We start from the raw sequence: 19105 nt of genomic DNA, 5'->3' as shown, positions 1-19105 counted from the left end.
TCAGATAAACCTGACTGCGGGATGAAGATCAAGAGCCGTGATTCTCAGGATAGGGGCACAGAGAAAAAAAAAACAAAAACACCACCCGTCTCCTCTCACTCTCTGCCCCGAGGGTGCTAGCAGGCAGTCATGAGACAGTGCGACAGAAGGGAGGTGTGATGACAAACTCCAAAGTGAAAAGAAACAGGGGTGACAAAAAAAGAAGCATTTTCTTCTTCTCGATTGAAGCGGTCCCATAGAGCTCCCCAGCGCAGACTAACAAACGCTGCTTCCTTTTGCCATGCGCACTTAAACATGCACAGTATAGCTTTGAATTATTTACCAACAGGTATCCTTTCCTAAAACTCTGAGTGGCTGCCAGGGCTTTTATGATGCACTTTTTCCTTTTTTTTACCCCTAACATCAGGAAGAGGGGATTGGGAAGACAGAGAAACATGTCATTCTTCTTCCTGTTAGCATTGTACTCAGTGTGCGTCTCCCACCATGTACGGTGCGACTTTAATCATACGTGTAACGCAGCATGCTGTTTGATGAAAGCATCACCTTTCAACCTCTGACATGCGACTCCTGCATTGTTTGGCTAAATCATTGTCTTGCATTTGCAGAGGTCTGGTACCGATAGCTATATGTATAATGTTCGCTCTCAGCTTACATTACTCGATGCTGAACATTATCAAACCTTGGCATCACAGTAACTACCATACAAGCCATTTTTCTGGGAAAGGTACAGTATATTAAAAGCTATATATCTAGTTATTGCTAGGATATTGGAAGGCAGTAGCAGATTATCTGGTGTTTCCATTTGAGTTTTATTACACAAGATGCCTCACTAGGCCGCAAACTATTACACACAGCAAAAGATCATCCTGACCCATTAGCTTTCACACTTCGACAAATGCATGAGGTCTAGCCTTGAGCGCTATACTGTCATCAGTGGATGTTCTACTCGACAAGTTCCACTGATTCCAAGATGCATACCATCAATAACTACAATGCAGCATCAATGAGGCAAGGCTAGATGAAGACATCACTTGCGATCGGCCCATATTTCATGAGATTCATTACCCAAGACGCTGTGTAACACACTAATTGCTTGTTGCCTCGTTACAAATTCACTTTGATAACGGAGAGATTTTGTCTCCATTAATGAACTGTTGTTCAGTGCATTATTCAGACTATCCCAAGAAGGGGAGAAGAAACTTGGCCCTCTCTCAAAACACCCGGCTGAGTAATTGCGGTGCAAATGGGACCATCATGGGTTTCTGCTTTGCACAATGCCAGTCAGCAGCTAGCCGTGCACAATCAAGACGCGGGCTGCCCATCAAAATGTGGTGAGGCTGTTTTCAGCCCGGGCTGTTCCTGAGTAGAGTTACACCTCTTCTAAGCTGGTCCTTATGAGAAATGACAGGCTCCTTCGGCTTTTCACGGCACCTCGGAGACCCTGATTTTCCTTGTAAGTGTGCGCAGCCAGCAGGTTCAGTGATTTTGTGCAAACTGTGCTGAGAAAAGCATCCCTTCTTATTTCCCACTCATCAGCAGCTATTTACTATGCCTCTAACTTCAGCGAGGGCTTGACTTCTCCAAGATCCCCAGTGCACAAAGAAATATGGGATAAATATATACATCAAATACAGTTTGTCATCTTAGAAAGCATCCATTCTCGTTTCCTGCTCATCAGCAGGTATTTACAATGTGCAGGCTTTGGTGGGAGCTTGACTTCTCAAGATTCCTACTGCAAAATGAGGATAAACATACAGTATACATCAAATACAGCTTGAAATCTTGGCTGATATATTATCTTGTTGCGTCATTAGACCTGTGAATACTGTCTAATTAAGACTTGATAAGTCACCTGCCAAATCTAATTTCTTTTTTTCTTTTTTTTTCGTAAATTTGAGACAAAAACAGTGTTAATCTTGTCAACGAAATTACTGACAAAAATATTATTTGACTAAGTGGAATACGAGACAAAAGATATGCATCATGATGAAAATTCAACTATTTTGAAAAAGAAAAACACAAAAAAAACATTAGCTACAACACTGCAAAATATTACCAATGAACTAACAATGTTTTTAAAAGAAGAAATTGTTATTTCAGATGATCCAATCATAATATTAGGGGATTTTCCTGCTTGAGCTGAGGTGAAACTCCTGAACACCAGTAAACTGAAGCGCTTCTTTACTAGCCAGTTAATCACCTTCCTCAAATGCATCCTATATATAGGCTCCATAAGATTAATCAGCTATATCAACAACATAGATATAATATTATAACATATATCTGCACATCAGTGAAGCGAACACACATAACTTAAACTATACTGTATGTGCTAGTCAGAATGCGTTTCTCGCATTGTGAATAAGCCATTGCAGTCACAATGCGCTTTACACAGAGCAAAATCCTGAACAGAAAATTAATAACACTGAAAATTTAATCTCTAAATTTTAGAACCATCCTTTTGAAATGCTGACAAAATTTTAAGGACATTTTCATCAAAAGACAAAAATGATAAAAGACAAAGGGGTATTTATGTGAATGTGTAAGAGAAAGTTTCCTAAAACTGCTCATTACTCGTTTTAAGTTTTTCACCATTTTTAATCACATTTTGCCATCATCCTGTGGTGTGACAAATGCATTTTTTGAAAATACTCATGAAAGTACAAATATTCCAAGTAGTGTCTCAATTAATATGCACTGTATCATGCATGTTTACTAACTATAGAATTGGAACACTGTAGGACATTTTAACTACCCAAATATAAAAATATGAAAAATGTAAATACAGAGTTGTCTTGCAAGGCATGTTTTAAAGCAATTCTAGCTTTGCAAAACTTAATTTCTCTTTATCTATATTTTCAGGTAATTGGGTTTCTCAGCACAGCTTTTTTTTTTCTATTCAAAGTGACAAAAAAAAAGCAAATAAATAAATAAATAAATGCAAAAATTAGCTCAGGACCATCCTTTGAGTAAAATTCAATGGAATATTGTCTTGACTTTTAGAGAAACAAGGACTCTCGTTTAGGACCGCCATCATCTCATGCTTTAAAGGGGAAGTATGTAATGCTTTCAGTGTTAAAATACTTTCTCCTATGCCAGCTTAATATTCAGAGACATAAGTAAGCCATAACTACAAACAATAAGTGATCCATTCATATGCTGATTACCCCATTAAATTAAAAATCAAAACTATGAGTTTGGGGCTGAATTATCTGTTTTTAACCGACCAATGGTAGATGTCATTTTTGCAATTACGCTAGTGGCAGAAAAACTGATCACTTCACTTTTAAAAGACAAAACTGTGAGTCAATCTGCCAGAAAGCATTTATATTTATTTATTTATTTATTTTTCAGCCTCCTGTCGTACACAGCTGCAACATCCCAAGCAAGAACTTGCAGAGAGTTGTGTGCTCTTACCGAAGGCAAGGATTCCGCTGTTGTTGATCTTTAAATAAAATTTCATCCACGGCTCTATGGATTAGACAGACTGGTCTCACAGTGAGTTCGGAAAGAGTAGGTCGACTTTTCTTTAGCTAAAATCAGACTATACTTACCGTAATTCAACACAAGTGTTGTTGGGCGTATGGGGACGTGTGAGCTCCATTTTCGAAGTATAATGTCTGCGTAGGGGCACCAAAAGCAAGACGTGAAGTGAGTTGTTTTCAGCTGTACAGGCATTAATACAGTAAAGAGAAATTCCTGTTTTATAAAGTCTACCACCCAACCCAAACCTATGCCTAACCCTAACCATTAGTGGAGCAAACATTTAATGTTAGAGGTGAAAATGCAATGTCTGAATCGCACTTGTCACTAATTACGTGATCACGATAACTCTCTGGTCTCGACATGGGATCCGAACCCTGTTCTCCCCCGCTGCTAATGCACACCATGCTTCCAGATGTGACTCGCTTCCGGGTGTGCCACAGGGGTAAGCAATCAAACTTGAACCGATGCAAACATATCTGATAGGAGATGACGGCGGTCCGTGAGTCGCCATAATGTTGCCGATCCTAATGTACCGGAACTATCGGAAACAACATGCTGACCTCCCATGTTATCATGTTATGATTAGACTAGCGAAAGGATTTGTCAGTCACACTTTATCTCTGTAGCACAGTTATGAAGCTGACATGGAAGCCGGAACCATACAAGTTTGACATGGTAATCTCACAACCCTGCCGCAGGTATATAAAAAAAATATATACACTGGCGGCCAAAAGTTTGGAATAATGTACAAATTTTGCTCTTATGGAAAGAAATTGATACTTTTATTCACCAAAGTGGCATTCAACTGATCACAATGTATAGTCAGGACATTAATAATGTGAAAAATTACTATTACAATTTGAAAAAAAAAGAAAAAAAAAACTACTTCAGAGTTCTCATCAAAATATCCTCCATGTGTAGCAATGACAGCTTTGCAGATCCTTGGCATTCTAGCTGTTAGTTTGTCCAGATACTCAGGTGACATTTCACCCCACGCTTCCTGTAGCACTTGCCATAGATGTGGCTGTTTTGTTGGACACTTTTCACGCACCTTACAGTCTAGCTAATCCCACAAAAGTTCAATGGGGTTAAGATCCATAACACTCTTTTCCAATTATCTGTTGTCCAATGTCTGTGTTTCTTTGCCCACTCTAACCTTTTCTTTTTCTGTTTCAAAAGTGGATTTTTCTTTGCAATTCTCCTCATAAGGCCTGCACCCCTGAGTCTTCTCTTTACTGTTGTAGATGAAACTGGTGTTGAGCGGGTAGAATTCAATGAAGCTGTCAGCTGAGGACATGTGAGGCATCTATTTCTCAAACTAGAGACTCTGATGTACTTATCCTCTTGTTTAGTTGTACATCTGGTCTTCCACATCTCTTTCTGTCCTTGTTAGAGCCAGTTGTCCTTTGTCTTTGAAGACTGTAGTGTATAGCTTTGTATGAAATCTTCAGTGTTTTGGCAATTTCAAGCATTGTATAGCCTTCATTCCTCAAAACAATAATTGACTGATGAGTTTCTAGAGAAAGCTGTTTCTTTTTTTTTTGTTGCCATTTTTGACCTAATACTGACCTTAAGACATGCCAGTCTATTGCACACTGTGACAACTCAAAAACAAACACAAAGACAATGTTAAGCTTCATTTAACGAACCAAATAGCTTTCAACTGTGTTTGATATAATGGCAAGTGATTTTCTAGTACCAAATTAGCAATTTATCATGATTACTCAAGGATAAGGTGTTGGAGTGATGGCTACTGTAAATGGGGCCTGTCTAGATTTGATCAAAAATGACTTCTTTCAAATAGTGATGGTGCTGTTTTTTACATCAGTAATGTCCTGACTATACTTTGTGATCAGTTGAATGCCACTTTGGTGAATTAAAGTAACAATTTCCTTTCGAAACAGCAAAATCTGTGCATTATTCCAAACTTTTGGCCGCCAGTGTATATATGTATATAAATAGCAACAGCAACATGCTACTCTCTTCCAAAAAAAAACAAAATTTGAATAGGTAAAATTTGTAAAAATGTAAAATTAATAGTTAAACACTGGCTCTGTTTTCAAAAATCTAGTGAGTTGCCTACAAGGGCAGCATTTTAAGGAATCATAGGAGTGCTCCTAACACAAAGACTGTTCTAAAGGTACCTTCTTTTGCCCAAATGCAACATTGTGAGGCCAAACTAACCTATGAAGAACATTACAATTCATTCACACAAGCTTACGTGTCAGTAAGACTGCTGCCTTAGAAGGCAGCTGCCTGTGTAGGCATTAGTCAAGCAAGGCAGCTCAATGGGTTAGGGAACAGAGCCAGATCATGTGCAAATTTAACCTGGCAACTCCATCTAAAGGCTTGGTTCTTGGTTACTTAGTTATGGATAAATCACATCACAACATGCATGTACAGTCACAATATATAGTTGCAGTAGATAAAATTTCCTGTACTATATGTTCATGAAATGCAAGCTTTACAGTCTTAATTTCTTCAGTTTCAGAACAAAATAACAGACTGAGCAATTAACTGTGTTCCACAGTCCATGAACATGAGAAATCAAAGAGTTATCCATCTTGTTACATGGATTAATTTAAATGATTAGATTTAAATTGCATTTTTACTGCCTGGTTTATATGAGGCGTCAGTATGTAAGTCTGTTACAAAGTAGGTTCTTGTGCAAAACAAATAGAGAAGTGACAATAAAGTGCATCTAAATCTGGTATGAACAAATATGGATCAAACAGCATATCTGAATAATGAAAAAATCCATTAACTAATTTCTACCTGATGCTCTGTAAAAATGTATGTACGACTCGCTGACCTTTGCACTGATACATTATACATCACCTGGGAATCAAACTGTTTCCATAGCTCAAAGCACACAGTAAAGACAGACGCATTTTCAGACAGTGCTGTCATGATCTTATAGAAGGAAAAATGTTTGGGTCATATTTCAAAATCAAAAGAAAAGAAACACATGTTTTGCTTAAAGAAAGTGAGGTCTATTTTTAGAAACATTAACATTAATAAATAACTCAGTTAAGTTAGAACATAATAATTTAGCTTTATAATTTGTAAAAAAAAAATAATAATAATAATAATAATAATAATCATCTAAATATTTAAATTCTTATCACTAAAATGCATCCAGACAGAGTATTTCAATTTTAATTAATTATTTAATTCCCATTAACAAAATAATAATTATATTAATAATAATCTGCATAAAGCAGAATGATGCTGTGATGTATATGTACTTTACAGTTTAAATAATATATCATTACTTGAAATCACATTACAGTTATGAGAATGATTTTTTTTCCTGCTACAATAAAGAGAATTGGGGAAAATGTGCTTATTTGTCATGAAAATAAAAGTAAAAAATCAAGCAAAAAAATTTAAATGTCATAACAAGCTTCATAGGCCTTAAGAAAAGACTTAAGCTATATACATTTGTATTTTAATTTTTTTTTAATAAATCATAAGCCGGACATGCTCGGCAGGTTTCATAAGACTCACCCTGGAATTACTTTTACAACTTGCTTTGTAGATAACAAACAAGAATAAAAGGAAACATATTCACTCTGGCTATGAAGAAACCGTCACAGAGTTTTATATTATTTTTATTATTTTCTGTTTTTGAGTTTATAATTCCACTAAGGCATGCTAACCTGTGAAAAGATGTTATGTTTAATTTCACACTCTCATTCGCAGCGTGTGACTCTATAATCATTTGAATGCAGATCACATTACAGCATGTTACTGAAATTACTTTGAGTGGACTAACCTGTGCTTTCTTTAAAACACTGCTGAGCTGAAAGGCACTAAAACAGCAACTCAGTGGCGCTTGAGTAAATGAGGCCAACGTGTGGGAATATTTTATGAGTGAAGAAGCGGGCACCTGACGAGAATCGCTGGGGTATTTGGTGGGGGAGGGGGGATGTACTGTAATTGCCTCTGCTTCAAGTGCTAATGTCTCTGAACCTCCAAAACAGCGGTTGACATGAGACACTGCTCATTTCAAAGCCCCCGTCAGACGCAGTGCCTCCTTCAAACAGCAACCACTTCATTTCATCCAAACTGTTTGAAAACTCACCACAGACAGGTCTCAGGTGTATAAAGCACTCACTTAAAATGTTTATAACAACAGAGCCGCATGAACAAGGGCAAAACAATATGTAATCTGAAACTGTAATATTATTAGCTACTGATTTACATTCTTTTTATAGAGTTAATTTGCTGATGTGGTGTCTCAATTTAAATGGCAATTAGTTTGAATTTTGTATTTTTTTTTTTTATCTAATGCAATGAAATTCATACATTTTAAGCATGTCATACGTGTCCAAATACTTCTGTTTATATATAAACAAGCTATGCCAGCTGCTACCCATTTGTTTGTTAATTGTTTGCATGCAAAGTTACAAAAGCTTTCAAATGTGTGCAGTGTTTTGACAAGCATGTAAAATATTTGACATGTTGTCTTCCTAAAATAGAACTGCAATTATATAACGATATCACACCGTCACTCATCCAACAATGCTGTAAACAGCAGCATGGACTTCTTGTGTACTGAACACTAAAGAACAAATTTAAGTAAGGATAATTTAGAGTTAAGTCAGGACCCCTGAATCCGAAACAAATAAATCAATGGAAATGTATTCTTGGTATTAATTTGAGTTTATTATTTTATTATGCAAGAAAAAGACAGCGCAGAGTGATATGAAACACATGAAACCAGCAGAGATATTTAGGAAATCAATATTAGGGCAACAGATAATTATTCAGTTTAATGGTAATTATACATATACTACTGTATATTTGACTGCAGAATACTGTGTTTACTGGAAGCTAATTTTAAACTGTAGCTTAATTAATTAATAATTATAATAATAATTATATTTATTTATCACACATTATACATTTGCACATATACAGCGAAATTCTTTTTTTCACATATCCCAGCTAAGCTGGGGTCAGAGTGCAGGGTCAGCCATGATGCAGTGCCCCTGGAGCAGATAGGGTTAAGGGCCTTGCTCAAGGGCCCAACAGTGGCATCTTGGTGGTGCTGGGGCTTGAACCCCCGACCTTCTGATCAGTAACCCAGAGCCTTAACCGCTGAGCCACCACTGCCCCTAACTTGGCTTGAAAAAGCCAGCATACTGTTCTACACTTTGAGCCGATTAGGGTTTTTTACAAAATTCCTAAACCAAGATCGAAATTTCTATTACTCCTCCTAGAGCCTCCAAACTCAGTTCAGACCTTCAGACTATTCTGGAATAGTGTGCTATGACATTTCTAACTGATTCACTAGAATTTATGTTTTCGCACAGTAGATGATGAACAATTCCATAGATTTAGACCACACCCACACAAATCCGTTTTCGTCTGAATTTTTTAATTTATTGATTTATTGAAGTCGTCATCGCTTTCCAGACTATGCACTAATGGATCGATTCTAAAGTCATCATTTCCGGTGGAGGAAAACACTGTTTTAGTGTGGATGAGAGGCGTAAAAGTAGCAAAATCAATGTTTTCAAACTAAAATAGTGTGAGTGAGGCCATACGCAGAGTTCATGTCGTGTCGGAATTTCTGCACTTACGAGACAGCGTCTCTGGGATTCTACTCAAAGCTGTTCTTGAACCTCGGAAGTTATTTGTTTCCATGGCAACACCCATAATGACAAAGCGGCATTTTCACTAAATTAATGATTTTAATTCACCTCTATGTGTTCTTGCAAAATGTTTAAGAAAGTAAACATTTAACAAAGAAAGTGCTCCACATAACAATGGCATATAAAATGGCATATCAAGCTGAAATATGGATTCACTGCCTTAAACTTACCATAACTTGCTTTAAGCTGCTGCCATATTGGTTCTTTTTAAACGATGTCACAACTGTCAAGTCAGAGTTTTCATAGATTTCAGAGTTTTCAACATGTAATTACGAGTTCTATGAAGACGTGAACTCTTTTCAAAAATTCGGAATCTCATTATTACGGTAATTCATTGATGGAACGTTCAAAAGTGTCGACTATTCAAACTCTTACTGTCAAAAAATTAAATAAGAAAAAAACGAACCAGGGTCTTTTAAAGCCATTTTAAACTTTCGGACAAGGCTTTGTCAAGCTAACATCAACGTTTATCTTGACAAACTTTACCTATCTACTTAACTATTAATTTCACTAATTACACAGCTACTTGTTGGGAAAAGTAGCAAATTTCTGGGAAAAACGATACTATTTTGAAAACAGCTGAACTACTGCTATCTGCAACAAAATGTTATTTTAGTTGCTACTACTAGGGATGTAACGGTTTATCGTGTCACGATATATTGCAGTTAAAAATATGACAATGTGCGTCATGGAAATTTCACTTTTTATTATTATTATTATTTTAGCATCTGTGGCGGCGGGGGCGTGGTCGAGCGTTCGTCCGGAGAGCGAGAAAACGGTAAGGGTGCACACACCTGAGCCTGATAATGTCTAACACCTGTTTCTAGTTGCAGTAAGAAGTGGGGAGAGCGGTATAAAGTGACCACGCCAGCGACGAGACAGGGAGAGAGAGACGCAGCTGCCGTGTGTGTTTATGTTTGTCTTTTAAGTTTTCATTAAACGTTATTTTGACTGTTCAGCAGGTTCCCACCTCCTCCTTTCCGGGTTTCGGCACCAATGTAACAGGGTATAACATGGGAAAGGAGGAGGCAGGAACCAGCCGAACAGTCAAAATAACGTTTAATGAAAACAATACATGCAACATGTTTGTTACAATGTAAAGGGGCGGTCACACTAGGCTTTGAGCATGCAAGTGTTTTTGGACAACGCAACAGACCACGCTATTATGTCACATGGGAGGGCTTCTGGTTTTAGTAATTAACACTTCACAAACAACAAATAATATTATAGTAATAATATAAAAATATGTTGTCTGCTCACTTTCCAGCAACAATAAAAACACGCAGCTTCGAAATATGTATATTTTTTTAATTGAGCCATGAGGTCAGTGTGCCGTTTCGATCTTCTATTGGTCACTTGTCCTCTCGTCGTGCAGGCTAGCAGGTCAGAGTTCACCGAACTTTGGTATGCAGCATCGTACGAAATTTCTTCACGTGATCTTGTGTTTCCGGTCTCTTGAGTTCAGATCTGTTTAAATGGGAGTGAATGGAGCATGAAGTGTAGTGTGAACACCATTTTACGTGGTCATACAAATGGAAATTGCTTTTTGTTAGTTGCCCCCCAACACTGGCAGTTTCTCTCTTTCTCTCTCTTGAAAAACACCACGCCTTAACACACACAACAGGTAAAAAGACCTTGACACCTGTGAACTAGAAACTGATTCTGGGTTAAACTGCTTAGGGAGAGTACAAAAAAGCGAGAGAGTGAGGGAGGTAAGATCTGTGACATTTAAGGTACTGTGAAGGTGAGGTTGTTGCGAGCGGCCAGCATGAGTGACTGGTGATAAATACAACGGTCAACCTGCAGTGCCGCCTCACACACTAATCATAACGAAGCCTTTCACAGTCGTGTTCCACCTGCCACTACAATCCCAAACACCTCACCTCCATCCACCCTGTTGAAAATCACACTTTCACCTTCACAGTCAATGCGAAATATGTTCGCAACCTTTTTAACTTCCATAATCTGAGTATTTATGAGTAAAACACGACATCCAATGAGAGAAAAATGCAGGGGTGGATTTTATTTTATCCATCAAGAATTGAATGTGTTGTGAAAAGCATTAGGGGAGGTGACCCAGTTAAGCCCACCCAAATAAAAAAAAAGTTTTAATAAAAATTAAAAATAAAATTCAGATTTTTTTTTTTTTCTATAGAAATGTTAACAGCCTTCCAATAAAGCGAGCATTAAATCAAATCTTAATCTCTCATGTTATGTTTGACAAAACTGACAAAATTAAGTTTTATTTAATTACAAATGTGAAAAGTCTGGAGCGGGCTAACAAGAAACATGTGTACCATTTAAGCCTGCATGTGTTCTTAATAAGCCCGCTATGCTTTAGAAAATTTTAATTTTCACATTTTACGAAATAAACACCTCAGTTTAGATTTAGATCTCAAACATCATAACCAGTTAATGAAATATTTAATTTCTGAATCCAGCAAGCTTTAATAATGTTTAGATAGTCCTTACAGTTTTTCCTCAGCCTATTCATTTTCTCCCTGCAATGAAAATTGTAATTCAGTATGGAGAGCTGACAATAAATTCAGTTAGCAATGTTTTAATGGTTTCAATGGGTTATTTGCTCAGTGGGCTTTTTAGGAACAAAAGAGTATATATATATATATATATATATATTCATGAATTAAAAACACTATATTTTACAATGTAGAGTTTGTTATTGGTGTAAAAAAAATCTGCTTTTAAACTACTAGCAAACAAGCTTTTAAAAGGCACTTTTCAAAGCCCAAATGAAAAGAAAGTTATATTTTTGGATTATAATTACAGTCAGAACACTAAATCTTGTTTGAGCTCAAGAAGCTTCTTAAATATTTTCATTTCATGTGGTTATCAGCAGTTTTTATTCCTTTTTTCTTTTTCTTTTACTGCATCTAACTTTGTGACCATCACTCAGTGTCCTGAACTAGCTCCAGATATTCATGAAATTATTTTTTTAAAATACAAAGTATTGTTGTTAAATACAAAGAAAATAATATCAAGTTGCAATCGATTTATTAATCTTTTAATTGTAATTTTTTTTTAATCATTTCTCACCCAGTTTGTTCATCTGACTCCAGAAAAATTTCTTTTTTTTTTTTTTTTAGGTCATCAAAAACAGTGAAGTTGTTTACAGGTGAAAACCTGAAGCAGAAGCAACTTCAAAAATGTCCTCCGAACAGTGGGTGCACAAGGTCCCAAATAACTCAAGAACGAAACATTTAATTGGCTCCAAATAAAACGTAAAATGATCCCAACAAATATATACATTTGCTCTGTGACATCAAATCTTTCTCTTGCTTTCTGTTTTTTTCATGTTTCAAAATAAGTCCGAAATGGGCTTATTTGGTATGTGGGCTTAATAGGGTCACTTCCCTTAATAAAAGCGGAAAGGTATTACATACAGTTTGTTGGGGCAGGACCATCTCCAACCAATTATAAAGGTGGAGAGTGTTTGGGAAACTTTTTTTTTTTTTTTTTAAGTTATTATTTTTCCAATTTTGTTTGGTGATGCTAGTTGTACAAAAATTACACATTTCACCCTTTAAGTCTTTAACTAAATATTTTAAAAAGTTTTGTTTTCTGTTGAAACAAATGTGTTCTCCTTCACTTTCTGAGATGCGTTTAAACTGATCCTAGGGCAACATTTTTATTTCGGGTTTTTGTATGTATTTGTATGTGCGCAAAGCACAAAAGGAAGTTCCAATAAACAAGACATCCATCAACTTGACAGACAAAACAAATTACACAAGGAAGAGAACTTTAATGTGTCACCCGGGCTAATGGTGTCAAGGCCGGCTGCGCGTGTACCTGCGCTTTCCCCTGCATCTGTTCAACCTCTCAGACTGCTTTTAGACTCACGGATTACAAATTTGCAACTAACCACAAGCCACCGCTGTAGGCACAGCAAGCAAAAGCACTTTTGATGCACTTGACATTAGGACATGACACACCGTTTCTTTTTTTTTTTTGCATTCAGCCCTTTCGTAAGACACCAAGGACGATTGCAAAAATAGTTTGTGGAGGCTGTTGCTTCAAAGCTATACATTTAAATGTACTCTTTTTTTTTTTTTTTCATTTGGAACTTGGATTATAAAAAATCAGTTTGATGATAACAAAGTTCACCCAAAAATGAAAATTCTCTCATCATTTACTCACCCTCATGCCATCCCAGATGTGTAGGACTTTATTTCTTCTGCAGAATACAAATGAAGATTCTTAGAAGAATATCTCAACCTTCCCTTTCAAATTGTGAAAGAATGTGAAAGTGAAAGTAGAGATTTAAAGTAAAAAAGGACATAAATATTGATCTGTTTCTCACCCACACCTATCATATCGCTTCTGAAGATATGGATTGAACCACTGGAGTCTTATGGATTACTTTTATGTGGCCTTTAAGTGATTTTTGGAACTTCAAATGTCTGGTCACTATTCACTTGCATTGTAAGGACCAACAGAGCTGAGATATTCTCCTAAAAATATTTGTTTGTGTTCTGCACAATTGTTCTTGTGAACTAATCCTTAGTTGGTTTTGCACAGTGCAAACGAATAATCATGATCTATAAGCATTCCACCACACAACTGGGCCAAGGGGATTTTGGAGTGGATGGATGGATACTGTGGTCTTCTTAAAGCCAATAAAAGTGTAATTACATGCTTTCGGCTTTGGTGACAATGCATGGGGGTGGTGACAGCCACCAGTGTTGGGAAGAGGCAGGAAGGATTACCATCACCCAGCCTCTAGCTCTGCCTATAGGCCCTGTCACTTCAGAGGGGGTCACCTTGAATGCAGCCTTACAATTTTACCAGTCATTAAGCACTAAATCCAGTCTCCACGCACACCTTCCTCATCATCGCTCAAAACTGACAAGGCCGTCACATTAGAGCCGCAGCGCCACTGAGCATCTCCCGCTAGCGAGCTAGACAGTCAGAGACACAGGGTGAGGTGTCTGCGTGGCTAAGCTGAGCTAAGGAGTGTTCTGTAGCTAACTCTGTTTGACATAATAGCCTTGTGTACTCAGCACCAGGTTTAACTGTACTACTTAAATCCTGCCAAGCAGATTAGCGTCCTGAGTTTCAAAACAAGCCCCATTTATTCTAATTTAGGCAATGAAATAGACATTTCAAGTTCAGTGTCTAACGCAGTGTTTGAATTGCATTAGTTCTTGCAATATATTCATTCAGAAACATACTTTTCACTTTTGGAAAATAAAGTGCAACATTTTACATTTAGGGGTACAACAGCAGTACCATCAAAGATTCACCCACTGTAACTTCTTTGTACTCTGTGGGGACAGATAAGGTACAAATGCAATCCCGTTGACATGTAAAGGGTATAGTGGGTGTACCTTTGAGGTGCCACAGTGACAACATGTTGTACCCCTAAAGGTACAATCTTTGGTCTCTTTTTCTTTGGATCTTATGGGGCTCCTTTAAAGGGATAGTTTACCCAAAAATGAAAATTATCTCATCTTTTACTCACCCTCGTGCCATCCCAGATGTGTATGTCTTTCTTTCTTAAGCAGAACACAAACAAAGATTTTAGTTTGTTGTCCTTTTTGGACCTTCTGAGTTCTGGTCACCATTCACTTGCATTGTGAGGGCCAACAGAGCTGAAATATTCTTCTAAAAATCTTCATTTGTGTTTTGCAGTACAAAGAGAGTAAATGATGTGAAAATTTTCATTTTTGGGTGAACTTTAACTCTTAAGCCAGGACACTATATTTTGCCGTTGATTTTGCCATAGGAGACAAATTCTGTAAAATACTTTTCTTGATTTCGCTTGTCGTAGGGTACAATTGGCAATGCCAAGAAAATACCCTGGTCACATTTAACCCCAAATCAATACAAAATAAATAAATAAATAAATCATATTTTGCAAAAAGTAAATTTAGGACCTATATTTAGAACCACTATGTTTTTTTAGGATCCAAACCACATTTTAACCCCCAATTCTCATTAATAAAAAGTGAATCCGGATGTTTTACTGTTCCCATTGTTTTCCATGATGATTCTCATTACTGTAACAAAGTCATTTATACTGTATAACATTTGTTATTCATTTGATTGTTTTAAAAATGTAAATCAGCATAAATGAAAAGCAGTACCAAAGGAGTACTACTATGATGTATATAAACTTTACAATTTAAATAAATAGCATTTTTTTTTCTTTTCTTTTTTCATTGAGAATATCATAATGAGCATCTTTTTTCAAATTGCCAAAATGAGTATTTGGGTGTAAAATGTGTGTCATCTTCAACTATCATGACAATAATATCACAATGAAAAAAAAAATAATGGCCCTAAATGCAGGCTTAATTTTTATATGCAATTTTGATTGATTTATTTTTAATTTTGGAGTAAAATAGGACAAGGAGATTTTCTTGACAGGTTTTGTGAGAATCACCAAATCGCTTAGTATGGCATGTTCACCGACGGCCAATTAATTGCCTTTGCAATGAATCTTGTCCTTCGACAAAGTTTTGGCTGTCATAAATTTTGTGTCGCGGTCATGCAGTGTGACTGCTCCTACAATGGCCAGATGCGCAGTCAATCGGGACAGTACTGAACATGGCACAGGGTGTGACGATCTCACTACAATCATATCAGACAGACTGACTAGTATAATTTGTAAAAGTCCGTAAAAAATCAAACAGTATGCTCCCAGCTTTATGGGGGGTCCGGGGCCCGCTCAGCAACTCCTTAATTCAAACATTGTTGTCAAGTCTCATACTCAGCAATACTTTATTTATTTATTTTTCTTCATTCAGACATCAGGTACTCTCACACAAATATGTGTTGATATAGTTAAAGGTATGTGTTGACATTGCTTACTTAATATTCCTTGTGTTCAATATCTAAAGTGCCGAGCCTTACATATTCAGCAGTAGGGAGATATTTTTCAGGCCAGATAAAGCGCCCATGATAAATTGGACAATAAACACTCTAATCTAATATGGCAGACGTGCGCAGGAGGCTAATGGGCTGGTGAATACGAGTATGGTGTATACAGGGACGTGTCCCTTGAGAAGGTTAGCTCAGGATTAGTACAGCACCACAGTTAGTACCATTACACCCAGACATTAATTCTACAGGGAGAATTCTTTCATTTATTCTGATCTGAGATCAGTAGGTAACAAAAACTGATTTGCTGCTGGTTTTGTAGGGAGTAGTTCAGCCAAAATTGAACATTGTCATTATTTACTTGACCTCGTGTCCCAAATCATTTACTTTCATTTGTGGAGCACAAAAGTAGTTATTTTAAAGAGATAGACCTTTTACATACAACATTTCCTGGTAACTATGGCTGTAAAGATCCAGAAAGTACAAATAAACACCATAAAATCACCATAAAAGTCCATGTGACTTATATATGAACTACATAGAGTGTACACATAAGACTTCTGAAGCCATATATTATCTATCTGTAAACTATTCAGACCTTCACAGAAATCTCATATGCAAACGGATTTAAATAATAATAAAAAAAAAAAATTATCCATCAACAAAGTGCACCCAAAGAAAACCTTTTCAGAGCTTGAAAACTGTGATAACTATGAATTTTCATCGTACTGTAAAGAGTTATGTAAACATTCTTCATGTTTTCTCGCTTTGTGTTTCAGGGAAAATGGTCAATAGGTCAATAATGACAAAATGTATTTCAATTTTATTATTTATTTATTTTAAAAGTCTATTTCTTTTAAAAAATCAAACTCTAGATAGAAACATCTAATCTAATAGCTATATTTACATCTAATAGCTATATTTAGAGAATTCCTTTGGATTATTTTTAGGGGCAGGAATAAAAAAATAAACTAAAAAAAAAAAAGCATCACGTTTCAAACACAAGAGACCAAAAGATTTCTTAAACAATGCACTTTAAGCTGTATTTATTTATTTCAATTATTTTGATGAATTTAGCATTTACTCTGCCACATCAATGCAATGCTAGTTAGCTTCATCAAGCTAAAGTTTTGTGAAACTGCTAACTTCCACCAAGCCTAATCGTCCTTCTAAATTGAGCGCTGACTTCAACAGCAATGTTTCCTGGACTGTGGGTATCATGTGGGTATTATTTAATATTCAACATCCTGGTTATACAATTTCTTGAGGCAGATTTTTTTTTTACATGGAATTCATTAGCCTGGTGCAGCAGTTCCCTGGAGTGCTTGAAAGCTTTCAATAAAATACATTTTGATTGCCCAATACCCAAAATAATCTCTTTAGTACCAGAGGCATGTTCACTGTTTTGCTTTTAGCTAGTAAAAAGTTTTACACCCCAGTGACTCTTTCTTTTCTTTACTTGAGAAGAAACAATGAATTTAACTATGAATTTCAAACAATTTCTTAACTAATGTAAATGTGAAATGACCACACTGAATGTGAATTTGTATGTATTTTTTTAATTTCTTAAAGTTACTTCAAGTCTATAGCTTAGCATTAATTCAGTGCCAAATTGCCAAACTACAGTATAAAACCATGATAAATCCCCTTGAAAGCAATGTAAGATAATATAACATATCAAAAATTAATGATAATAGGTCATCTTCATTTATCAATGTGACCACTGATAGCCTGAAGTTATTTTATCATTATAGTCTATTAGTGCGTAAATTAAGGTCTTAAGGGTTAATGAAAAGTGAATACGTTTTGTTAATAATGCAGAAATATCATACAATAGATAGGACTACCTATAGGTCATGACATTGAGATAAAACTAGATTTATCTCTGTATTTCTTCCTATCTTTATAGTGTGGTACAAATTAGATAGGATGCTACTACAGTTAGCTTTTTGTTTGATTACGTTCACTCAGACTATTTCATATTTACTCTCACTTTCTGCCACAAATTCACCCATCACTTTGTTAAAGCTAGTCAAATTTGGCAGATGGCAATATGGACAGGTTGTGTTATGTGTCCACATCCCAAAAACAAAGAACCAAACTACACACGGTAAAAGAAAATGCGACCCACCCCACATTACGGGATTACTTCCAATTAAATTCAAAAGTTATTTAGAAACCAAACATTTACTACAACAACTAACAACTATTAAGAACAAGTAAAACCAAATAAATTTTGCTATTACCATGGCCTTACAGGCCTGTTAATAATTTTGCAATAGTTAGGCCTATGCAGTTCATCATATTATGAATCAATGTTGATGCCCACTGTAAAATATGCATCCTGAAGCAAAACCAGTTGAGATCTGGTGATCTAGGAGTATATGATGAAATTTTATAAATCAGCTACAAAGGAAATGTACTTTTAGCTGTCCTGTCAAAATTGCATTCCCTGTTTGACGCATACTGATCCCTCCTAGTCCAATTTCCCCCCCAATTGTACACGTCTTTATTCTGGGCCTGGTCTGTTCAGTGTCCCACCATTGCTTCCCAAATTTTATTGGATGAGACAGCAACAGAGCATTTGGAAGAAGAACAGACCTCACCAACTGCGATAACAATGTATAATTTAATCCAAGGCTGTGTTCCGACCCTCTGTAGACCTTCAGCCACTCCTACTCGAGCCTTTGCATTATTCAAGCTAATGGTGATCCTGAAATAGAAAAACAGCTTCTTATCTCTTCAAAGTTTTATAGCGTAGAGCGTTCTGAGAGTGGGGAGGGAGGTGCACGATGCAAAAAACGGAGCGAGTGACATGTTTGCTCTAATGGAAACTGAAGGATGTTTTTGGCCTAGAGAGCACCAGCCTCCGTGCCAATGGTGGTCGAATTCCATTGGATGGGAAAGTGACATAATTCCTTGAGGGATCTTCTCGTGGTCTTTGTCCAACAAGAGCTGGTGAGGTTGCAGTCTTATGACATGATTTGGGTTGTGACATCATTTGAGGAACTATGAAGTGGGTCATTGGATTTTGTTGATGCTGTAGGGGCCATTTATTTTAATGGGATCATAAAGAAGGGATTACGTTTTGGAGCCAAGTCTTAGACACATCAAAA

This window comes from Myxocyprinus asiaticus, chromosome 39 (assembly GCF_019703515.2).
Source record: "Myxocyprinus asiaticus isolate MX2 ecotype Aquarium Trade chromosome 39, UBuf_Myxa_2, whole genome shotgun sequence".
Lineage (NCBI taxonomy): Eukaryota > Metazoa > Chordata > Actinopteri > Cypriniformes > Catostomidae > Myxocyprinus > Myxocyprinus asiaticus.
Note: the sequence above shows the minus strand (reverse complement) of the source record.